This window comes from Sturnus vulgaris, chromosome 1 (assembly GCF_052056855.1).
Source record: "Sturnus vulgaris isolate bStuVul1 chromosome 1, bStuVul1.hap1, whole genome shotgun sequence".
NCBI lineage: Eukaryota > Metazoa > Chordata > Aves > Passeriformes > Sturnidae > Sturnus > Sturnus vulgaris.
In genome coordinates, this window is record NC_142243.1 from 86,799,706 (window position 1) to 86,826,163 (window position 26,458).

Here is a 26,458-nt window from a genome sequence, read left to right on the forward strand (position 1 = left end):
CAGTTAATAAAATTCCTCTGAATATGAGATTGCCCAAGTGTTTCATTTCTAAACATGTGTAGTAGTGGTGTGTTGAAAGACATGTCTATGCCACAACTCTTGTTAGAAGACACTGTGGTCCTGGTAAAATGGGAATGTCGGCAGGGATAAATCACCTGATTGGAGTAGCTAAAGCACCATGTAGCTTGCAAACCAAGAAGCTTAAAGCTTTAAGCTTTAAAGGTAAGGCAGCAAGTTAGAACTTTAAAATAAACAAGGTAATTGTGGCAGATGTGGAGGTACAATGGCTGCCCTGGTGAATGCTGCAACTATTTTCCAAACACAAAGCTGGTATTAAGTGCATCTTCAAGGTGACAAGTACATTGTGCAGGCCACTGCATAATGGCCAGGGACAACAATTTAGAACCATTTTTGCAGCGGGTGCGCCACCTCAGAAGCTACAGACTGACTGGGAAAAGAGGTTTTAAGTTATTCTTCAAAAAAAGCTTTTAAAGCTGTATAACCTTTAACACTTGTTACTATTAGTGAAGTAAAAGCCTCCACCATAAAGCACTTTAACTGAGCACTCTAAACCAAATAGTGCACAACACTTTTTGCTACAAATACATTATCAGACTATATAAACATCTATAACCATAGCTACAATGTCTGCCAGCTGCCTGCTGCTGTGTGTTGACACAGTTATGGTTAAAATAAAGACTGACCACAACAAACACACTTTGTTTTAGGAAGTCGATTGTAAAGTAGAATCTCCAGCCCTGTAAATCTCTGATATTTTAATAAACCACATCAACCAGATAGAAGCAAATTGATACAGGGAGCCAGCCTTGTAAATGAATTATATTAGCCAGGCTGGCCATGGTGTACCTGGTATTCCAAGCATTCCTGCTTTGTATGTCACATGCATAGGTGGCATGCTCTGCAGCCTGCCATGTATTCTGTGTATGAAGGAGGTATATTCCATATACCATGTGGAATTCCATATACTTCAGCTGGAGAAAGGCCAGACATTTTAAAAGGCTTCAGGAATTATAAAGTCAAATATTGAAAGTCTCAGTAAAAGTATTGCAGAAAATATGTTTGAATTCATTTCCAAGCCTGTGTTGGGGAAGCTGGAAGCAGCAGAAAATCAAGGAGGGTTTGTGGTTTATTTACATTCACAGAAAAACTTTAAAAGAAAGAGAGACTTGTCATGTCTTCTGGCATGGGGCAGCCTGTGTCTGTCCTTTAAAAAGATGAGGACAGGCGGCACCAGACAGCAGTCTGGCTGTGAAGAACAAAAGAACAACCCAGGCCAAACGGTTCAAAACAAAAGAAATTGAAAGCCTAGGGGAAAAAAACCCCTGTTCTATGACTAGGAGATAGATAATTTTAAAAGGATGACTTACATTTAAGGTTCCTCAGGAACAGTAGTGCAACAAATCGATGCTGGATTTCTTTGAAGAGTTGAGAAGATCATGGAGGTGACCACTTTCCACTATGGCAGTCTGCACCTCTGGGCTTCTCCATAGCCAGGGCTAAGGGAGGTTAGAGACATCTGAACACATGTAAAGATTAGGCTTGTGCAGCAAAGACAGCGTTCATTTGATGTGCTCCCTGTTTGGCAACAGGAATCTGCAAGCCAGGTTAATCCATGGCCTGCTGTGTGTGAAGAGAGTGTGAGTCGTACACAGGGTGTGTTTGGGACACACTGAGTCATTACACAGAGCCAACATTAAATGCTAGTTGGCCAGGTGGACATGAAAGGATTCAGCAAAACAGGCAGTCGCCAGGAATCCAGGAAAATTTGTTTCTGAACAGCTGCTTGAGTTTCTTGTTATCGTGGCGACAGATAACAAGACTTTTGGCAGTAAGCATGCTTAGAACCCTTTCAGCTTCAAATGGTAAGATGCAAATTTTGTGGTTCTATATGTGGAAGATGAACAAACCCTAGTAAAACCATCACAGCTTGACTTTAGAAATGGCTGTGGTGTGAGAAAATACCTGCAGCTCATACAGAGGATTGGCAGCCATAGGAAAGACCACATAAGTTCTCAGTCAGCAGGGAATAGTTCACTCCTGGCTATAACCTGTTTACCTTCGGCCTATCTTCATATATGTATTGTGTTGGTCCCTATTCCTTGAATAAAAAAGAAAAAATTCGAGCAGAAATATATTTTGCAAGGGCTTTGACCATCACTGTTAATATGAACATGTACAGCAGTATTTGGCAATATGGCAGAAACAAACCAGAGGAGATGCAAGCCTTTTGACTAAATGTGAAGATGGACACCAAAGTGTCTCACTACTATTTTTTTTCAACAAACTCCTGTGCCAGAGAATCCTTTCTAGGCATGCACCCAAGATGGCACATCCCTGAGTGCACTGAAAGATCACTGCTCCAGAAGGTACAGGTCACTCATCAGATGATGGGATGTCATGCTTCTAGCCTGCCCTGAAAGGCAGGATGTTGGCCTTGGTCTTGGCCCTTCCTCTTTAGCACCAAATGCAAGTAGCTTTTTGCAGTGTGTAAATAAATAGATGCACTGACAGAAAAAAAAAATCAGTTCTTAAACTAAAAGCCTCTTATTTCTGTATGTGACTATTGTCTCTTGTTCATCCATGGGGTAACACCAAGAAGAGCATGGCCCCATCTTCTTTACATTCTCCCATCAGGTGTTTATATACCCTTAGTACTCTTAAGCCTAATCCTCTCCAGGCTGAGAAGTCCCAACTCTCTCAGCCTCTCCCTATACCAAGAGTCATTAACAGCTTCAGCTAAATAATCCATAAATTTAATTACAAAAATATTTGCAGAGTAGTTCTGGAGTTTTCTTTTTCTTTTTCTTTTTCTTTTTCTTTTTCTTTTTCTTTTTCTTTTTCTTTTTCTTTTTCTTTTTCTTTTTCTTTTTCTTTTTCTTTGCTGTTCTGATACAACAGTCACCAGCAACTTTAACAAAACATAAGGCTGTCAAGCAGAGCAAAAAGTAAATAACTGGCATTCTCCAGGACTTTTTACAAAGCAATTTTTTCCACAACTGCTGTGCCTTGTCAGAATAGCAGTAAAAGGATAATCCTAGCAGTGACCAAATGAATGGCAAGTGATCCAAAACAGCTGGAAAGGCTGTCAATATTTTTAAGTAATGACTACCTTCTTGACATATATCATCTCTGCATCTTCTGAAGGTGCTTTGCTCCTATGACACACTTCTTGGTCCTGACAACACAGCACTGCTGTTCTCATGATCTTTTGGGGTGCATCATTGTCTGTATTTGTGCCATAGTCCAACATGAGGTCCCTCAGCAATTCAAAACCAATGTTTTCTCTTTGTTTCATTTAGAGTGATGCCTTTAACTTCCATACACATCACCAATAGCCATAGGATTTGAGTGCTGATGCTTCAAACTCTACAGTAAAGTGCTTGTCTAGCAGCAGCTCACTCATCAGGTCACATAATCAGACACCAAGTTTGGGGTGTTTTGTCCCCTAAACAATTCATGGAAATCTTCAGAGGCTGTATCATGATAAAATTGGTGCCATTGGAGGGCACCTACGATGTCATAAAGCTCCAAACCTGTGCTTGCAGGGGCAGAGCAAGTTACCAAGATGTTAGTGCTGTGTTCCAGGGTCACACCTCATTTGACACTTTGCCGTGCACATCCTCTTTAACAAAATCACAAGTGAACACAGTGAAAGAGAGAGAAAAGAGGCAGCCATACCATTTTCTTGGTTCCAGACAAGGTTGACTTTTGCAGCAGCCAGGACGGGTGATGGCAGGGACCCAGAAGTTATTCTGTTCTACCTCAGATCATTTCTTGGGTGGGGGTCTTCTGGGTCCATGCAGGGTGGCAGAGGGAATGGTCAGGTATTGTTTTCATATGAATTGTTCACCTCTTCCTTGTACCCTCTGTCTTTCATATTGTAGCTGTTACTGTTCATTTTCTTATCTCATGTCTTTTTGCAGCAAATTGTTCTTAACCCATGATCTTCACCTTTTATGCCTCCTGCTCTCCTTTCCAGACCTCCACAGGGGAAAGGATAGAGGGAAGGAGGGAGCAGCACATGGTTTAGAGTGCTTTCAGTGGGAATACTAAATTGGACAATACCACTCCTAAACCATAACCACTTATCTGGTTCTTTCCCCACTGGTAGCAATAGTGTTTGCTTTCACCAGCCCAAAAGGCCATCAAGGTATTAGAACTCCCAGAAATAACTTTGGGATGTGCAAAACAGTATTGTTCTGTTGACGAAGTGATGATGATTAGTAAAATCTAAATAATGTATCTCTCACCAGTCTGCTTCAACATACAGAGAAAAGGCACAGATCCCTCTCTGCCCAGAAGCACACCCCAGGAATCAGCAGCAGTGGCAACTCAGCTCTTTTTAACAGTCACACATCTCCCCCTTACTATCTGTGTGGCACGCCAAGAATTTTTCAGGGACTAATTTGTGAAGGCACTAGTAGTCCCTAATTCCTCCAAGCCTATCCACAGCTTTCACTCATGTCCATAGCCCAGGGGCTCCCTTTAAGTTCAGTTCTGGGCCCTCAACTCCTTCCTATGTATTAAGTGTGCCTGCCCCGAGCCTTATTTCTGGAGTGCTGTTTGTCTTTCCTGGCTTGACCTTGGACCTGTCTTGTTAACCTTGCCTGTGCCTGTTGCTCAGAACACAGGCTTGTGCCTGCTCAGGTCGATTGCCCCGTGGATCACCATTTTCTTGATGGACTAGTCTTCTGACTAGGTCTGCTACAGTCACCCCAAACTGCATACAAACCACAACAGAAATATAAAAAATGTTAAGTCCCATTACCAACCAAAACCCAGCTCTGCTTATTTCAGTATCTACATATGGTGGTTGTTGTTTGGAGGTGGAGTTGTTTGGAGACAGCAGGCACCAAGTGCAGGAGAGTGCACCAGTATTTTTATCTGCTCTGCAATGAAACAGTGTGTGGTGCAAATGCAGTTTATGGATGTTGGAACATTGTGCTGGCAGGGGATTTCCATTATAATCAAAAGATGCTATTTCATACTAGCCAGCCACAGTGAGATGGTTCATGCCCTGTAAAAAAACAGTCTTAGAGGCAAGTATAGAAGCTGTCATAATTTGCATTAAATGCATTTGGTATAGTAATTTAGGAAAGGACTGGGAATATGGGAACCTATTAACTGGTAAGATAAATTCATGTTGGGGGCAAATAGAGCCAATATGGTGCTCAAGGACTCTGTGAGATGACATTCATTTTTTACAGAGTTTTTGGTAAAAATGTACATGAGCCACTTGAAATGAGCAAGGCCTCACTGAACCTCACTGAACACCTTTCTACTGAAATTTTATTTTGACATGTACCTTTATACTTTTGCCTATTAGCACTACAGTCTTAGAAATATAAGAAATACAGAAATATATATATATTATACAATATATATATTATATAAGAAATACAAACAGCAACATGCAGATGCAGATGCAGCATTGCTTTCCATCTAGCATTCTACTCACACATTTTCATCACCTTCTCTCTCATAGCATGGGAGATGATCCTCACCACTATCTCACTCCTGTAGCCTCTCAAAAGTTTTATCTTTTGTAGAAGACAAGGCAGTCCTTACACATCAAAAATTCTCTCCTTTATTGCTATAGACTGTTCCAAGAACTGCTTAATCTCATCAGACAACTATTACTGGACTGTATCTGATCCTGATTACCCTCACCAAACCTGACCCTGGCCTGCAGATTGACTTCCTGTCTCCACCTGGACCTGACTCGTTTGACTTTACCCCTGCACCTGACTTACCTTATGATCTCGACTCACAATTCTACCTGGTTTCTACCCCTGGGGCTGCCTTGCTTGTCTTGCTCAGAGAGTGCAGGGCTGTGATCTGGAGAGTGAGGCACCAGCCCTGCTGCCTCCACTGTCTTGGAGTCAAGCTCATCCTCCCTGAGAAAGAACCTGTCATCACTATTCCCTGACACACATAATATTATTCATGTTGAGGAATGGGTTGTATAATTTTGGTTTTGAACAGTGTTAAAAAAAGGGAAGGAGGAGGAGTGACACTCACAGGTCAGTGCTTGGGAATGGCTGTTTAGTTTCATGAATTAAAAATATCTAAAGCTTCTAGGAAATAGGTGCTGGGATGGGCATATGGGTTAGGACACCTTATTCTTGTGCCCATCTTATGCTTACAGGCACTTGGCAGGTAGAGCTAGCTGTAATATTGACAGTCTTAGACATGTTTGTACAGTGAATGACAAACCTTACAAAAATGTCTTGGCCCAAAATCCTTCCTGACATCTTAGCCCTAATAACCACTGTGTAAGAGGAAAAATCAGCCCTGGGACATTAGACATGAGGACAGACTGCCACCACTTTCGTGTCACACAAGTTAATGTATGATAACATACATTAACACATAGCAGATACTCCAACAAGAGAATACAACTTTGTGTGCCTTTCCAGTTCATGGACCACCCTACAACTCATGTAGAACTTCTGCTGTGGGACTAGCAGCAAAACTGATTTTAGCATTCCTGTTACTTGCCAATAATCTTAGAATTTAAGACAGACTACATACATTATCTTGAATGCTTTTACAACAGTAGAAGTCAAACACAAAGTGGATTAAAAAAACACCCTATCAATACGCAAATTACAAATTAGTGACCCTTTTAAAAATGTATCCACATTCATAGTGCTTAAATTTTAGGGGGCATGATAAAAAATTGTGTATGCTGACAACTTCAGAACCTATCAGAGAGTCCATGGTCAAAGATTTGATACTATTCTATTCGCCCTACTTCAACTACTTTATAAGCAGTGAAACAGTGCCTCACTAAATCTATTTTCTTTTAACTGTTCTTATTGTTCCCTATCCCTAAAATTCTGAGCTTCTAATTCCCACTGACACATATATTCCATACCAACCATGAGCTGTATCCCTCCTTCTTCTCTCCTGCATTTTATGTGAGCAGTGAAGCTGGAGTGTATCTGATGGGTCCTTAAGTAACCACTAGACTGTGACAGAATCATAAGAAAAATTAGATCCAAAAGAGAAGTGTGGTGGGATATGGGAATCCATTAACCCTCTGGGCTCAAACTTCCAGCTGTTCTTTACCTTGCAAGACTGTGAGAGAGAGTGTTGAGAGCTTTCCTGAAGTTGTGAGAGTTGACATTTTTTGGTTCCCCCAACCAATTCCACATATGCAGTCATTCAATCACAGCAGGCAAGCTGTGGGTAAAGTACCCTTGGAAACTAATTCTATACTCACTGTTTCCAGTGATCTTCTGCATGTTTGGAGAAGTTCCAAGGTGACTCACTCCATGACTTTTACAGAACCAAAGTGAGGTTATGTTTCTCTGTGTTGACTTTTTGGGAATTTTTGAAGTTGGGTGCAACTTTTCTTCAGTTATATCAAGAATCTCCCCTGATGTCCCAAGCCTTCAAAACGATGGAGCATGTTCATGCAAAGACATTGGCCAGTTGTCTTGGTATCCTCAGACAGCGCCCATTGGGGTCCCTTGGACTTGTGGCACCTGAGTTCTCACATACAATCCCTGACTCAATCCTCACCTATTACTGGAAATTCCTCTCTTCCTTGAACTCTTTCACAAAGTACACAGGACTGGAAGACATTGCTGGTGAAGAGTGAGACTTTGAACACCTCAGTGTCTATTTTATTAAAACCACTGACCCACTAAGCAACTAGGACATGTTTTATTACTAAAGTAGGACTAAAAGTTCATGGTAGCCTTGATGTCCTTCACTAGTTTCAACTGCAACTGAGCTTTGATTTTTCTAATCATCCCTGCATTCCTGGGCACCATTTCAAAAGCCACCCTTTGTACTATGTAGCTGCTTCTTCTTCTGCCTATAGATGTATTTTGGAACTGAAGTCTCCAAGTGAGCCTGGTCCTTCCACTGGTGTCTAATGATTGTCAGATAGACAGGAAGAATTATTTTCTTCAGCTGACCAGCTCCTATCCAGAGTAACTCTTCTCCTCTCCCAGAGACCACAGACTGCTGGTCTTTGCCACAGTAGCCCACTGGTTGATATTTTCCCTGGGTTACCAGTTTTGCAAAGCTGCTGCCCAGCCAGCAGGAGCTGAAACTCCCTTGTTCCATGGGATAATGTTGTTTCTGGAGCAGGGACCAGCCTTTAGCTGTACAGCTGATGAGGGTCCTGTTGACCCATTCCCCCTGCATCAGGGCAGCCTGCCCTGCAGCACAGCACTGAGCTCCAGCTGGGTATCACCCAGAAGCTTCCTGGGAGTGCCATCTGCTTCATCATCAGAGGACAATCCAGGCTGGAGGAGGAGACAGAGATTCATGCAGTCAAACCTCCTGCTCAAAGGACAGCCATAAGACCACGCTGCATCACCAATGGTTTGCATGACTTCACAAACCTCCAAGGATGGTAGAAGTTGAGCCTTTCTGGGCTACCTGTTCCACTGATTTTTTTTGTCTTCGTGGTAAAAAAGCTTTTCCTTCTATCCAGCTCTCCCCTTTTAGTGGTATAATTTTTAATTAAGCTTTCCTGTATTCAAGTGTAAGCATTATTGTGATTGCAAGCAATATTGTAACTGGACTAATAATAACCAGTCTGTGGTATTTTCATTAGATTTTTAATTAGTAACAAATAAAAGTGAGCTTATGTTTGTCTCTAACACCTTGAGTGGAACAACAGCTGGGAAGGAGGGACAACCTGTGCTGACAGAGTGTCAGCACGAGAAAGATGCTTCTCTGCTTCATCTATAGGAGTTGGTCAAATCAAGCATCTGGTAAGAGTGTTGCACCTCCCTACTTTGCCCTACCCTGCATGACAAACTGCAAGTGCCCATCTCACACTTGTGACACAAACCTCCTCACAAAGCACGTGAGAGGAGAAGCTGGCTGAAAAGTAGAGCAGGGGTACTGGAGGGTAGTAGGGACTTGAAGGACCTGCATGAAGAAAGAACAAGCAAAAAACAGCTGAGGATGCTGCCCAAGGCTGCCTTGGGACTATGCCAAATCTGCAAGCTGGATCCTCTCCAGGTGTGAGAAGAGGGAGAGGGAGGGTATTTGCCATGGTAGTACCTCCTTGGAGTAGAAGTACCTCTGCAGATTAGCCACAAAAGTTGCTTTCAGGAGTGCAGAGGTGAACTTTTGCTGTGTGGCCAAGATACAAAACACCAGTTTTGGTGGTTTAGCAGTGTCCTGTGTGCTCCAGCAGTAAAGGAGTTGGCTGGGGTCCCCTGGGCAGAGACAGCCATGTCAGTCTGGTTAGGAAGACAAGCATTTAAACATCTTTACAGATGCTGCATTATCATTACTCAGGAGGCAGTGCTCTGGTTTATCCATAATCCCCAGCAGCTGCTGCTATGACTGCTGTGGTTGCCATGGGAGACTGTCATTTGAGGAGAGGGTAGCTCTCCACCACCCACAAAACCATGTGCCAAGTTTCTGCATATGTTGTCCACTGTGACCAAACGTCAGATGTTAGAGAGGCTTCATGTTCTACCCCAAAACCAAGTGTCAGAACCCCATTTAAGGCTCACTGGAGCTCTCTTCTGGCTTGTAACCCAATGAAGGTTGGAGATGCAATAGCAGATGCAAAATCACTGAAAGTGTCTATCTCTAGACTTCATACTGGCACTTCACATATACTTGGGAAGATTTATTTGATGCTACACACACCTTCACCCCCCCATATAAACACACTCCTGGTCCATCTTCCCACACAGGGTCCTCAAAATGAGGATCTTCACTTCTTCAGGATCCCACATAGCTCTAAGCTGTTTCTCTTGTCAAAGGCTTAAAAAAACAGCCTCTGAGAATAGTTTTCACAGCACAATGCAAAGAGTGGTTTTTTCATGACATGCAGATCTACATGGGAGCACAGGATCTAATGGGAAAGAGATGGATGACTGAAGCAGAGGGATTTTTGCCAAGATGGCATGATGTCATTAATCCTGGGAGCTAGGCACATTTCCTGGCCCAAACTGTGTCTGAGTATATTTTTAGTCACAGTTTAATTCACTAGTATAGTCACAGTCTGAGTGCCTGTCGTCCCAAAATTATATTTGTATTCCCAGCAGGAAGCAGTAGAGGGACTTATTCTATTCAATATGTTTATAACCAATTTAGAGAAATAAATCCACAATGAAATCCCTGAGTTTTTGGATAATACTAAACTCTTCAGAAGTTCAGCAACTGATCTAGATGTTTGGGTTACTTGTGATTGTCCCAAAATTGCCACCAGTCATATCTTGAAGAGGGTGGGCTTCACATCCCAAAGCCCTGCACTCACTGCTGTTCATCCCAAACTCACTGGGGACTGCTTGTGCAACTGTAGGGACTGGCCCACTTGGCACCAAGATTCATCCTTTGCTGATTCAATGTCGCCAGGGATAACCACACACTGATGTTGTTCATGGAATTCCACATCACCTAGAGAGGTTTTTCCATGTCCTCTTCATATTCCCCAGTCAAAATGGCATGGATATTCACTACTCTGTTTTATGAAGTTGTCTTGGAGGTCCTTGCAATTTAAACAGTCTTTGAATACTAAAATACATCACTTGCCAACTTTCACTGTGCACCACCATTTCTAATGAAAGAGATGAAGATGATGGACAAATCTCAGATCTTGGTCTAGTAACCCCTGGGATGCCACTGCTAATACTTTTTTTATCCTGGAAAATGACCAGCAACTCTGCTTTTATCTTTCTTATTCTTTAGAAGAGGTTTCAAACCATTAGAGGACCTTCTTGGCAAACCTGTAGCATCATCATCTCTGTCTGTATGGGTATCTCTAACTGCATTTATCCCCTACAGAGTCACAAAGAAACAATCCTAAAGCAAATCATCAGAGCAGTGTCAGGTTTTAAGCAGCATTCAGAGAGACAGTGAGGATGGAGTGCTGTATCCCTTCTTTATCCTCCAGAGCCAGAGCACCCAGTCCCAAGTGCTTACTTGGCCAAAGGTACAAACCAAAAAGTGGCATGTCACAGAGTGCCCTGCTAGTTCTGGCTCTATGAGGAAGGCAGTGAGCAGGTCTCTGAAATCTCATGGATGTAGTGCATGTAAGGAGCAGTGCCCTCCTCTGTTCCAAATGGCATTTAAATGTATTGGTTGCCCTCAGTGAGGGACAGAGTTGCATATGAATTGACAATTAAATAAACACTTAATGAGGTACAGTAGGATTGACTGCTCTTTACACCTGTGACTGCATTAGAGTCAGCACAATTAAATGTCTTTTAGAGAAAATGCTCCAAACACTGCATCCCAGAGCATCCTGTACCATCCTCTTCTTAACATCATGCCATGAGTCTGTGAGACAGGAGCTTATCCTGGAAAACAAAAGGGCTTTGTGAAGGTCCATCTCTGAAATAGGCAAAGAATGATTTCTACTTTGGTTGTCCCAAAGCAATGTCAGGGAGCAGCAGGAGTGGGACTGCTCAGAGAGAGACAACAGGCCAGAAAGTGAGGGTGACCACAGCCCAGGCAGTGTCCTCACCTATAGGGCACAGTCCCACAGGATCTGCACACTGTGGACAGGGCAGGATGCTGGTAATGGGCTCTATCAGCAGCCCCAGGAAAAGGAAATCTCTCAGTCAGGTTTGGGGGTCCACTTAGGACTGGCAAGGCCACAGGCAGGAGTGGAAATAATGTTACCTGATGCCTAATATGAGGAGCTGGAAATCATTATGTCCATGACACAGCTCAGGCAAGAACTGAGGACCCAAGCTTCAGCTTAATGAGTGCCTGGGTGCCCAGGTCAAAGAGGTGAGTGGAGTCCCTTGGGTGAGGCTGGCAGGGGCCATTAAAGCCTACTGGTGTCCCCAGGGTCTTCAACATCCAAAATAGCAGGTCTTCCTGTAGCAAGGAGAGCACTGTTTCCTCTTTAGGCTTAGGTAACATTTTTCAGACAAAACCATTCTATACAAATTTTTGGCTATGTTGAGGTCTCTTACACATGCATATTTTAGCAAGTGAGCTATTTAAAATCATCTTCAAAACTACTCAGTTCTGCCCTAAATACAGACAGACAGCTTGGATGATGATAGGGTTACCACAAAATTAGCTTGTTTAAATTCAATGAATTTTGACCGTGGCTCTTTAGACGCTGAGAGCTGTTAGTGAGTGGCTCTACTTCCCTCATACTTCAAGCCTGCTTCTTTTTAGAAGAGATTTTATCTACTAGTTTGTGAAATCTTTTCAATGAGGTTCCAGATTGGAAGTTGGAGGTGTTTTTTTGCAGCTCAGTCCCAAACATTTGAAAACTGAAGTATTAATTTTCCTTTCTCTAGGGCTGTATAGACAGCAACCAGATAATGAAAAAACAAGTATTGCTTCTGACTTAAATTTCCAGGCATACATATCATCCACAAGGAAGCCTGAGGCTAAGTGCAGTAAGGCAAAGTTATTTGTCTTACTTCAGGGACACACAAACAAACCCACTGTGATTTATTACTACTGACAAATTAAATGAAATAGATAGGGAATATCCATTCAAGAGGTACTAACAAGTGCAGGAGCAATACACCAATGGGTGCATAATACAAATGGTCTATCAAAATTGACTGCATGGTGTAAAGGTAATTTTTTATTCAGTACAGTTTAAAAATCCAAGTATATTTCCCTTTTTTTCACAGAAACTTTTTCAGTCAACTATACAAAAATCAGCAAATAAATAATTTTTTGTCCTAATTATTATAATCTACATTTTCAGTGAATTCTGTTCTGTTGAGTAGTCCAAATTTTAGCCAAAAAATGTTTATTTTTTCAAAACCAGAACACTGAACTCTATTGAATGATTTCTCTGCTAGTTTTTACTGCCAATATACTGTGAATACTTCCTTTAGTTATTTCATGTTTGTTCACATTTTTCATCCTTATTATTCTAATTTCTTTCTTGTATAGATGTATAATTTGAAAAATTCACAAGCCCCGGGTGATGCTTGCAAAAAATATTTCTTAAGGCTTGTTTGGTTGTTCAACTTTCCTACCTTCCTATATCTAAAATCAACACAACATGATTGCCTTTAGAATACACTCTCTTTGGCCAATAAATTTGGTGATTTTTATCCTTTTAAAAATCTATTTTTCCTTTTCTAGCACACTCTAGATGACATGTTGATCAAATAAACTCTCTTCCCAACCTTTTTCCATAAGAAGGTGGCGACAGAGAAGCAAAGGCACCTGAGAATTTGGACCCACAAAGTTAATTCTTGCCCCAAAGACTGCTCCCAGCCAACCCAGCCATGCTCAGATCCTCTAAGTGGCATCAAAGGCCACAAGCAGTAAGACTTCATGCAGTGCTATCCAGGCTTTCACAACAGAAATTGGATGAAAAGAGCAACTTGAGCTTGAACATACCACTGATTTGTTGTGTTTGAGCCCTTTTATTTCTTCTTCCACCTATATTACATCTGCCCTCTAACACCAGACCACAATCCCAAATTCTATGGGCCTGCCTTGATGCTTAAGCCTTAGACCTGCTGCACTCTTTTTACACACAACAAGGGAAGATTTCCAGGTGATAACACTCAGACATCCAGAGGAGGAACAAAAAAAAAAAAAAAAAACCTTCATAGGAAGTGACTGCAATGTTAAAAATTTGTCACTTTGATTTGGGCAACATTTGACTTTTCCTATGTGCAATAAATCTGGAATTCAGGAGTAGGACACAATGAACCATTCAAAAATGCCTCATTACTGAGTTCTGGTTTCTTGGAATAGATGTCCTTCAGGATGAGTAACTAGTGAGGTTTTACAGAATGCTGCTTCAGTATACTCTCAGTTTTTACAAAGCTTTATGTCAGAATGGGAAAAATACAGCATGAAATTAGACAAGCTTAACTCCGGTTATTATTAATTTGTGGCTTGTCATGACAAATGACACCTGCAGTCATGGAAGCTGGAAAATTATTTGTGGATACAAGGGTACCTGGCATGTACACTGGAGAGTGACTGAAGAAAATCAGTAGTTAATTTTTGTGTTTCGCCCGTCTTTTCTTACTTCTACAGAGCAAAACCAAAAGGTTGTTGTGGTCCTTAATAAGCAGAACGTTTCATTTTAAGATTGAATAGTACAGTTTTTCATTTCCCTTCTATTTAAAATGTTTATTACTATACCGTTTTTCAACTCCATCTGAATTTAAATGTACAATCTCTCAGTTGTCCATTAAAATTTTACTTTACTGCCAGCTTATTATATATAATCTCTGCCATTTATGTCATCTAATAGCATACATTTGGAATCTCTCAGGAAATTTATGGAAAGTGTCAGAGTAGACACTGTTAAACATTGTCCTCAAAATGAACCACAGCTCTTTCATCAGACCTAAGGAATAATTTGTCCCTTGTGGATAAATAATAATGAAAGATGGGCAAAGTCTGGGCAAAGTCAACTTCTGAGCATTTTCTGTTTGTGAGCTGAACAGTTGGACCACACCAACTTGATAAAGTAATGGTTTAATAAAATCACACCAGCTGTATACTAAATTATTTGGGGTATACACAAAACAGCAAATTGAATAGTAAATGGAAACATATTCTAAATTCGAACTCCTCAATTGTGGTTTCTCCTGAACTGTGATAAATGCACAAGAAGTTCATGTCTACTTTACATTCATATAAAACTTCAGGTTTAGTCTGAGGTCTGTTTCCAATTCAGTAAAGGTATTTTTACCAGATTTGCAGTCATTTGACATAAAATCCATAGAGATATATTCATGATGTTGTAATTTCCTTTCTTATTTTCCTAAATATAACTGCAAATTCTCCATATGCATTGAATTTCAAAAGGAAAAAAAAGTTTCTATCTATTTTGTTTTTTGATGGATAACCTTCATATGATGGCAAATATGATTTGTGTCTATTTTAAGGTATCTTCAGTCTTCATAGTTTCTAAAGCTACCTCCTCCTCGGGCTTCCTAAGGTCAGCAATTTAAGAGCCTTCATTTTATAACCACCATTTGTCAAACGGATCACTTCTAAATAGACAAACAGTTGGTAAAAGCTTGTTCCAGAAACAGATTGCCAAAACCACGGATGCACACACAAACCATTGCTGAAGCCTCTCTGTTGTTGGAGTTTGTGTTTTTGCATGGTGTTTGTCACCCACAGCACGTCACCAAGGGGTCCTGTGTGACACCAGGGGTAGGTTAAGCAGGGATGTGGGAAGGTAAATCCTCTGCTTCACATAAACACAGAATAATTATGGATGGAAAAGACCTCCTACATCATCAAATCCAGCCATTTACCCAGCATTGCCAAGTCTACCTCTAAAACTGTCCCCAAGTGCCACTCTGCTCGTCCTTTAAATGCTTTCAGAGATGGTGATTCCACCACCTCTCTGGGCAGCCAGTTCCAGTGCCTGCCCACCTTTTCAGTGGAGAAAAGGTGCAACCCAATGGTCTGCTCTGCCCAGGCAGGGCAGAGAATGGTAGGAATGATCCCTTCCAACATTCTTTTAACAGGCTTTTACTGCTCTTAAACTGCTTTTCTGATAGCTTTGGAAGTTTAAGCCGCTAGGTTTTGTATTGTAGAGCAGTGAACAGATTTGTAGCTCCTTTATTATATCCCTCCCATCTTTGCTAGACTGTAAAGTTACATGGTAAGTGAATAGAATTATACAATGGAAGAATGGCATCATTGTTTTCCTAAAAAATCCCATTTGGTTTCTATTTGGACCATTACTGGGTTCTGAGCCAATGTCTTCATGGAATCATTTAGCACAACCCCACCACCTTGCCCCTGAGTTGTGCAGGTCAGCTCTGAGCCTGCCAGTTTACAATTGACACGACATCTATCTTCCCCCAAAGCCCATTGCTTTGCACTTGCCTCTGTTGAATTATATTTGGGTAAGCTCATTACAAGACTGAGTGGTTTGAAAATGTCCTTCAACTCTTCACAGCCTGCTCTAAACCTTACTGCTACGAGTAACTGCACACTATTTGCAATTTCCTGAACTCCTGGTGCATCACACTTACAGGCAGGTTGGTGATGGGTCTTTAGCCATTCCTATCAAGCACTCTCTGCTCCCTCTGTAACCAGCCATGGACTGGTGAATGGACCTGCTGTCCTATGCCACAGCCACCTAGTGGCCTCTAAAGCTCTGGCAAGGGACTTTGTCCAAAGACACTGATCTGTTCCACTTATTTGCCCAAACACTGGAAGCCCTGATGGACCAGGTGCCCTGGGGTCGATGATCCAGCTTGTGTCATGTAGGGATGTAGGGAGAAGCCTGCTCCAGCACAGGAGCAAACCCAGCAGTTAAGGAACACCAGCAGCAGCAGCTGATATAAGCAACAAGCACAGTAATGAGCTGCCAGCTACTGCAAAGTGAGGCACAGGAATGCTGAGCACAACAAGCACTGCAGACCAGTGAAAAATTCGTGTTCAAAATCCGCAGGGCACTCTCTGAGGCATGGGTCTCTCTAAGTGCCACCCTGCATGAACAAGGCCAGTCATTCACAGGGGGAGATGCACTGGGGATAGATCCAAATAATTTTGACAAAAAACCAGCCTCTGACAACGGATCACTACAGTGTGATATGACAGTAACTATGCATACAATTATGTATGTATGCATGCATGTATGTAAAATTATAACAGTATGTCGATAAACATGATATGCATTTTAAGAATCTTTTCATATTCTAGTATTGAATACAATTAAATTGTTTCTTATAAATTGAACTAGTAGTTATTGATTTATAAGATATTACTGTCAAGTATTTACATATTGCATTTTAATTATTCATTTTAAAAAGTAATTTTTAAAATTTTCTGTCTGGAACTTCCATACTCTTTCATACCTAACTTTCAACCCTTACAGACATTGTCAAGAATCCAAATATCACATGAATTTTACAGATGATAATGCAGAAAGAAAATCTACAATCAGACAGCTGCTTTTCAGATATGACCCAAGAGATTAATTTCTGTTGCTAACCTTCGAAATCCATTTGCTTCCAAAGGTCATGGATTTTTGAATTCAGGGCAGGCACAGGTACTACTGTGGTGGATATGATAAAACACCCTGCAAAGACACATTTGGTCAGGAACGTTGCCCAGATCCTTACATATTTTATAAAAAAATCATATTTGTTGGGAAAAAGAGGTGACTTGAAAGAAACTGATTTAACAGTGCAGTTAAAGTCAGATGATTATTTTCTTCTACATAATAATTTAGAGGCAAATTTTTCCCCTAACTATAATTTTGCAAACTTCATTTCAGATCTTCTATCCTAGAGTATAGCAATGCATATTGGCACAAGTAAATGCATAAAACTGAAAACTGTACAGAAACTTTTCAAGCAAGATTTAAAATAGAACTCTGAATATATGAACAAGGAAATATAATTATCATAAAGAATCCTCTCAGATGCACAATCTCCTCTCTTGCAACATATTTTTACGAGAGAGAAGAGCTTTTGCTGGCAAAATGCTTTATATAAGACTTTTCATTTCACTTCCTCTCGCTTTTATGAAAGACAGGAGATGATTTTTGGAAGAACTTTTTTGTCAGTACCAGCCCTGTGAAGAAGCAGTAGGTAAAGCCTTTCTTTGAAGATGATCAGTGCAAAGCTTTGCTTTGAACATGGTCAGTGCCTGTCACAGAAGAGGCACAGCTGCTCTGGCTTTATGAGCAGAGAGCCAGCCTCACGCTTGCTTTTCCTTCTGGACACAGTACTGGGACACGTTCCTTAGCTATGCCCATACAATGGCTGGTATGATACAGCTCTTATAAAACCTCAAAACAACCAAGAATAAAACCTTAAAGTCTGTCAGCAGAGGTATTCCCAGTAGATGGAAAATTGCTCTCAATTGTGGATCCAGGACTGATGACCTATACTCAAGAAAGACAAATCTTAAAAGGCATGTGGAGAAGGCCTGCCTGAGAGATGAAAGGCATGAGGAATTGTTTTAAGAGAAACTGTGGGAAAGTACTTGCAGTTGGGTTCCAAGCAATTCTCCTCTAAAACGAAAAAGTTATTCTGGCATTTATACACACACAGTGGCAGATATTTCAGTTAACATCAGGGAAGGAAATGAAATATTATGCATGAGAACAAATGACTCTCGATGAGCTGTGAATAAAAACCCATTTGTAATAAGAGCAGGATACCTACACTATTGATGCAATCATGTTCTGAAAACAGATTCTTCTAAGAGCAGGATCAAAAACCTCAATTTAAAAATTTGCCTTAGTAAGTTCATGCTTGCAATACATCTGGACTGATCAGGCCACCCAGGGCCTGCTCACAAAGTTCCATTGAACAGTGCAATCTCATCTTGGATATGACCATAAGCACATTTCATGGATGTTTCCCTGTTTGTAAATTACTTTGAAGCTGAAAATGAAATAAGTTAAGCTCATGAGAATGGACTTTGTGAAGCAGGAAATGAAAGAGCCAAGCAAAAAAAAAACTCTCCGAAAATGGAGTCTTCCATTTGCATTTTAAAATATGTTTAGCTACCTTTATATTTGAAGTTTTATCCTATTTATAGATCCTGCATCAAAATTCATATTAAAACAGCATCTTAAACAATATCTAGATGTAATTTGTTATTCCTATCCAGCCTCATCCTTGTTCTTAAGTGACAGATTTCTATTCAGATCCACAACTAGATGCAGCAAGTAGTACAAGACCTTTCCCAGCAGACTCTCCCAAAGGCTATGTCTTTAATGAATGTTAATTGACTGACAAGGTATTGAAACACTCAAAGCCTATTGGAGAATTCCCGTAGGAATGGTTCTTCCCCTAGGCAAGACAAAGAGTAAATATACAGTGACTAGAATGTACAGATAATCTGAAAATGCAAACACTAAGTAGCTCACCTGCACTCCTCTTAACCTGGTGTGTAACAAGGGCAGAAAGACAGAGAGAAAACACAGACAATTTTAATGCTGACACTAAGAGCACTATGAAACCTTGACCTCAAAAGGAGTAATGCAACAAGCTCCTCTTGATATATAGAGGTGAGATGCTCTCCAGCCTATAGTAAATAAGAGGCTCAATGAAAAGCACTCCAGGGTGTTTATACAGTCCAAGTACAGAAAGTACTGCTACAACTCAAGAACTATTATGCATGAGAACAAATGACTCTGACATAATTTGCATCTTAAATATCTAATGCTATATAATAGGCTTTTCCTGGAGCCTGACATCATGGCTGTTAAACCAAACAGGCTAGTTCATTATGGCAGAAGTAGTGCAGCATCCAAATGTGATGATGTTAGAAGCCAGCAAGTTACTATACTTAGGAACTCTTGATTTTTATGCATAATTCATGTGGGAGGAACAACAGATCTGAAGACACTGAACCAAATCTCAACTTACTGATGCAAAGCTAGAAAATCTGGAATAAAATTATTAATAGTTTAACCATGTAACCTCTTATACAGCTTTGCCATGGTCACAGGCCATAAGCTTTGTAATGAGTTTAAAAGGCATCAGACCTTAAGTTTCTCAGATGTGTTCTGCTCAGTTTTCCTGATCTTCCTGTAAATTTGCTTTACTTAGCTGTTCTAAATAAGTTTACTTCGTGTAATTTACCATGTGTCCATGTCTAATCTGTTTTACTTTCATTTATCTTTGTATTGTACAACCACAGCTTTATGTAGCTAGCAATAGCAGTGAGTTATTCTAAGCAGAATGTGACATTTATGCCTGTAATATAACAATGAAGTATAGAGAAATATAGACCTCATAAGATAGTAGAACAATAACATATTTATTAAGAGCAATTCATAGAAGACACAAGATACAGCAAAGTTGATGTAACACTTGAGCTGGAGAAAAATTAAGAAAGAGCAAAGGTGTAAAAGTGTGTTAGAGAGCAAACAGAAATGACCCCTAGTAGTTCCTAGAAGGAGGAAGACAAAATTGTCCATGTGAAAATCATATTCCTCCTGGCAAAAGACATCAGGTGCTGACAACTCATCGTAGCACCAGCAGGTTTTATCCACCAGGATAAAACCACAGACAGCAGGATCCAGAGGAGTAGGGAATGGGTATATGAAAAAGGATATGAAAAGGAACAGCACTCTCCACATCTCAGGAATGCTTAAGACAAGTGTAGCAGGTTCATACAAAGAAAAAGACAACCTCAAAGGGAAAGCCACAGCCAGCTTCTCAGGCTTTTTCCATATTTAAATGAAGTAAATAGACAAGAAATATGGCAAATACTCCTAATTAGCTAAGCTGATTCCTTTGTTTTATGATTTAGGAAAAACTTGCAAGACTGGCTGTAGAAGTAAAAAGGCTCTGTAAGGTGTCAGTCTAGAAAGTCTTCTCCTACTACAAGAAAGAATCATTATAGGAGGACTAAACTTTAGTTTCTTATTCCTGCTGTGGATAAAATAGCTATTGGTTTAAAGACAAATCATATAAATAAACATTTGAACTGTTAAGTATGTGGGAACAGAGATGAACAGAGATCAACATCCATTGAAATTCCTTGGCAGAGAAACTGAAATACCAAAGCGTAGAAAGCAGCTTTCTTCAGCTCACCCTGCATAGTCCTGTTTTAACAGGAAAGTTGTCCTCACTTCCCTTGACCTCCTGAGGGTGTAGGATGTGGTAAAGGAAGGTCTTTCCCTCCAAATATTTTGAGCTTGATGTGAGGAAGAAAAACAAAATTTACACCTATTTTTATCACAAGCAAAATGAAGGGGTCTTTTAAAGAGGAAAAGCACTCTCCTGTTTATGCAATTCCCTATATATTCCATGCATCTATCTCACAAAGTCAACCAAATTGGACAGAAAAACAGGGTCATAGAATAACACAGACTGGGAGGGACTTCAGCCTCTGAAGGTCATCTTATACAACCTCCGATCAACGCAGGAACAGCAAAACAATCCCCAAGGTATTCTCCAACCTGGTCTTTAGAACAGAAACAGAAGCAATACAGACAGACTGGAATGGATTAATTCTGCTGCTCAAAAAACAACCTGCTTCTATCAGGTTTTGTTTTCTTCAGATACAAAATTAATTCAAACTCATTATGTAAGATTTGTATTCGCTGTTACCCTTTCAGCATGTTGCTTCTGCATAAATGTTATATTTAATCACTATTCACCTCTCTACAGTTAAAATGGAGCATGGAGCAGAGATCAGCTTGAACAATTTTACTCTCCATTGTTCAACTCAAATAATCAATATGTGACTTTCTCAGAATTATGATTGTTTTCCAGCTTTGAAAATAAAAGTAACTTCTGCATACTGAAGAGAATTTATAAGGAAATGAAAATAGCTCCAATTGTTTCCAGTGAAAGAATACACAGTAGTTATTCCTGGTAAATTACAATCCTGTGTATGGACATTTTATTTTCTGAGACTCCCTGAGGTGAGCCATATTTTTTTAAAGAATATCATATCAAATAGAGAACAACTTAATTAGCAGCAGGAGTTATATTCTAAGAATACACAGAATGTACCTGAGGCAACAAAGGAGACAAATTTAATCAGATTGTTCTCTGCATCCAAATCTTGGTATCTGCCACACAAGAAAAACTGCAGTTCAGTGGGATACAAGACACATGAACAGGTCTAAAAGGGCATATTCTTAGGGGAGTTTCCTAAGAAAACAAAGTTTATGCAATTCCACTTTGTAGTTGTCCCATCTGTGTTGATTCTGTTGGCCAACTTCAGACAGGCTGAAAAGGGGTGAATATCAAGAAAGTGATCATGTTACTCAGATTCACAGGAGTGTGAGCAGCCACACCTGATCACAGCAGTCCACTTGGGAAGGGAAAGTGCACTTACACACACACTGCATTTATCAACCACTGACAAGATGCTGATGTTTAAATCCTACTACCACCCCTTCAGATCTTTATAAGGACTTCCTAATTATTTCAGTATTTTACACTTCTCAAGACATTTTACAAACATTATATCCTGCATTCAAATTTTTGAGAGCCCTTTCTTAGCTGCTGTAAATCAGCTAATCCAACAGTGGCATTCTGACATGCACCAACAGAGGAAGAATTCCCACAAAAAAATAAATACTGCAGCTAAGGAGAAAAGAATTACCCAATGCATTAAATAGCCTACCTGATATAATTCTTCTTTCTATACAGGGGTATACTAAATGTTTTTATAATGAAGTAATAAGTCATTTAGATTTCATCCCCAAAAGCCCATGTATAGACAGAGTACTTACGGAGTAAAATGGAGTCATTCCCTGCATGTGAAATCACTGGAAGGGAACTGGTTTAGTGTCAGACATTGTTAAGCACCAGGATTAAGAATATTGCTGCATACCTCTGGTAAACATTGCGCAGTATTGACTAAATACATAGAAAGGGGGGACATATTTAGTCTTAAAACAAAAAACTCTTTAAAAGTATGACCAAGGGATTACCACAGAAGTTACAGCATCTCTCAGGCTGCCCAAACCTGTACCCAATCAAAACAGACAACAGCCTAAGCCAGAGGGCAAACCCAGTAAACAACACTTCAAAATTTGGTGCTATTAAAATAATTAGTGGTACATTGAAAGAATAAGCTACAGACTCATAATAAAGAGACTTCCACACACTAGAGAGAGCTTGTTTTCCTCTATATAAGTACATTAGCCTCACTAATATTCACCCCAGACTGCTGGCGTGAATCCCACAGGTGGCCAGGAGCAGAGCTAAAAAAAGGCTTGGCCACCCAGAGTGGTGGCAACAGAGATACACCAGAGAAGAGAGGGGTGGCAGAGACAACAGTAGCTGTAGAACCACACAGCATTTTGTGCTAGGTGAGCAACTGGGGCACAGTAGACAAACAAAGCATTTAAGCATAAACAGCTGCCAATTACCTCTTTTTTTATTCTGACACTTTTTACTCACAAGTTCCAACTATCTCCCTCCACCCTCCACCTCCTCTCTCCAGCACCTCTGTACAATTTATTGCAATTAGCTTATTCTTCATTTTTCTCTTCTCTCTAAAGCCCTGTACTACTCTCCACTTTCCTATACAATTGACGAAGTCAGTATCACCAGACTCTTTTAATGCAATTTTCTTTAATTTAATCTTATTATGTTTTTTCCTGGGTCCTTTTCATTGTAGAAACTCCTTTTCTCTTCTGTCCTTTTCCTTCTCCACAAAAACTACTTTCAGTTTAAGTTTATCTGGAGACAGTTTACCTCAACCTGAAGCCAGCCAAAGCTCTGGAAACTGTTGCCTGCCTCTGAAGGGGGGTGAAAAGAGATGCTTCCATCTGCACCACACAGCTCCTTTTCCAAACCAACTCCTCTGCAGCTCTGGTTGCTGCATCCAGAGGCGTTATCTCACATTTAATGGCCATGAATGGGTTTCTTTTCTAGAGATTTGTCCAACTGATCTTCCAACTCAAGATTTCACATACAAAAATCTTTCAGGAAAAAAATCTGCAACTAAACCAGGATTTACAAATATTGTTCCCTTTGCTCTCTTTCAAACTGCACCTACGTGATTTACTAGATGTTCAACTGCTGTCAGAAGAGAGTAGCAACTATTACCTCACCTGATAGTTTAGACCTTTGTCAAATCCATCTTCATTTATCTTCTGCCACAGGTGAAAAGTCCTATCTGTGTATCCTATGTAGCCTTATGTGAAAACTATACAGTTTACATAGAAACTAAACAGGGTATTAGTTTTGACGTCTCCAAATCTGACCATATTGGAATAGATGGCTTAGAGTCTTAAATTCATCTGAATTGAAGCATGCATGTAATGACTGAGAACTATGTAAAATTATGGGGGGGAAGACATCTTCTCTAGGCTGCACTGCTGAAAGCTTTTTTTAAATGTATGTTGGATTCAAATTAAGAAGTACAGTAACCAAACCACAAATCTAAAATATTTTATGAACATTGGGCATACAAAAGTTTGGTTAAACACAGCTTTGATACACAGGACTGGCAAAACATTATTTTTTTCCAAAGGACTACTCATTATACAGCATATGAAGTAGATGGAGAGAGAAACAGCCTCTAGGAAAGATCAAGTCCTTCTGGTATAGCAAAACAAATATTTACTTCTGACAGTGAAAGCCAAGCTCTGCAATCCCCCCTCTCTTGTTCCTTACAGTGTTAATATAAACACAAGAAAATGAAAGTGTCTTAGATGCTTGTTCTGAATGTGGGTCTATATGGAGGCAATACCCCAGCAAATGCTACAGGAGAGAAACATATCAGTACTCTTATCTCTAGTAACTTCCAGGGAGAAGTGGGCTGGAAAGCCCCAAACATAAAACCAACACCCAAATCTTGATTGAAATAATTCTGATTCTAATCTGCAAGAATGGACAAACTTGCGAGCAAACAGAGCTACGTTTTTAAGTTCTTCAACTAAACATAAGAGCCTATTTAAATATAATGCCTACAGATGCAGCCTGTTTCACTTGCAATTCCAAGTCTTCTTTAGAAGCACGGATATCACTGTTAAACTGATGACAACACAGACTCCCTGCATTCAGCCTGAACTGCACAGAAGAACTAAATAAAGTTCTGGGTCACACGTCTTTGTTCTGTGTTAGAAGTCTTGTTCCTATTCATTCCTTCCCATGCACAGTTAGTGAACACAAACTTGTTCGCCAGGGTGATTGCTGATATTATGTTACTGAATAAAGATTTTGCTCTACCCACTCTAGCCTTTAGAAAACATTATTAATGGTAAATTGACAGCTGAACTAAAGCTGGATAACACAAAGAACGGTGTTACCTGAACTCAAGTACTGGTTTGCACAAATCAAAGAATCCCCAAACTGGATGATACCTGGAGCTACTTTCAAGAGTGTCTTTTATATCCATGCTGAGTATATTCTATTTTCAGCTGGCATCCTAAAGTTGAAGAGAGGAGGAAAAAAACCCAACCTGAAACAGCCATTTCAGGCTAGCTAGAGAAAACCTGTCAGTATCCCAGTTCCATTTCCAAGAGCACTTAGGAAAAAAAGAGCCTCTTCTGCATGCTAAAGCAATTAGGAGCTCATGCAGCTGAGCTGGATATGCGTAGTTAAGGGACCGAGAGAACCCTAAGAAGGAAACAACAATTTAACCTCTGGAAGGATTTAACATTTTTCTATTGGTACAGCTGCACAGCACAAATTAAACGTGGGCTTCCCAACTACAATTTTGATAGACAGAAAAACAACTACCTTGCTCAGACATCCATTACTGATTATAAGTAAAGTGTTCTGAGACTTATCCGTATGAAACAAAACAAAATTACCTTTAAAGCTACCCTGTGCCTCAGGAAAGGTTTTCCCATCATGGTAACACCACCTCCAAACCAGAGACTCGAGCTGTTGCTTTTGCATTAGGAAATAAGAGTGATGCAAGAGCGCACCCTCCCTGTCACCGGAGCAAATTGAATTTAGCAAATCGCATTTTCCTGATTAACAGCAACAAAATCTTGTAATACTCTGTAAGGAGATAAATTTAAAAAAAAAAATCCTCTGCTTGAGTCAATTTAAATTCTCTTTTCTAGATGAGCAACATTCAGTTCCAAGACTCCACAGGGACTTTTACTTAAACATAAAATAATAATACTAAAAAAACCCAAACTCTCTGCAAAATGCACAGGAAAAAAAGCTTTTCATTCTCCAGATTCAATACTCACCTAGAAAGACACAAGAACAAACTAACTGTGAAGTAACTACCGACAGCAATCTGCTCAAACAATGCTGGAAAATTAATTCATGTTCACCACAATCCTTTTCATAAAACATCTTTAGAAAGATCCTGCTGAGCCTCTTTTTACCTCCTGCATCAAAAGGGTCTCTGAAATTTAAATGCATAATGAATGAGTAGTGCATTTTGCCTTGGTAATTTAAATAGGATTCATGCTCAGAGTATTACAGTCCTCACAATCAGATGCCTCCCCACCTCTCCTCCCCCATGGTCCTCTCTCCTCTCAGGAGTTCACCAGAAACAGAAAGCACAGGTTTTTATTCCTACAGAACATAAAGGCTGTAGGGAAAATAGAAGGAAGCTGTGAGGTGGATGAACAGGTGGGTCATTTTGAGAAGTGTTTATAAACCTTTTTTGTCTTTAAAGTTTGGATGCCATTACTGTTTACAGCCTCAGACACTCCAGGCAGCATCTTGAATCTTGGGGTCTGCTCAGACATTTCCAAGTCTTCCAATTAAATAACTACCTTAGCACTGTCCTGTAGAATGCTGCTGTACTCTTGGGTGCCTCAGCATTTCCATAATGTTTGATGAAGACACACATGGATAACCCATCTGGCTGCTCTGAGCCCACTGGAGGTACAGACATTGGTGGTAAGAACCACTAGAAATTCTGCTTCACAAAACTGTAAGACCATGCTATAATCTAAGGGGACATTGATGACAGATTTTTCTTTAAGATTTTTTTTTAAGTATCAAATTTAGAACAGCAGGGAATGTACAGAGGGGGGAAAAAACCCTCAGTCATATCCTGCATAAATCTGAGAATGTTGAAGACTAAATAACAAGTAAAGTCAGCCTAACAGAGTTATTGTCCCCTT

General features: G+C 40.2%; 1 long non-coding RNA gene across 2 annotated transcripts in view; it reads right to left on the minus strand.

The window, feature by feature from the left end:
- The window catches only part of LOC148225340 (uncharacterized), a 64,286-nt gene extending 39,048 nt beyond the window's left edge, over positions 1–25,238 (minus strand). For both annotated transcript variants that reach the window (XR_015805914.1, XR_015805913.1), the window contains exons 1-2: positions 25,178–25,238; positions 1,389–1,517 (exon numbers count right to left, since the gene is read on the minus strand). This is a non-coding gene — a long non-coding RNA (uncharacterized LOC148225340). The remainder of the gene's footprint in view (positions 1–1,388; positions 1,518–25,177) is intronic.
- Between the last annotated feature and the right edge of the window lie 1,220 nt (positions 25,239–26,458).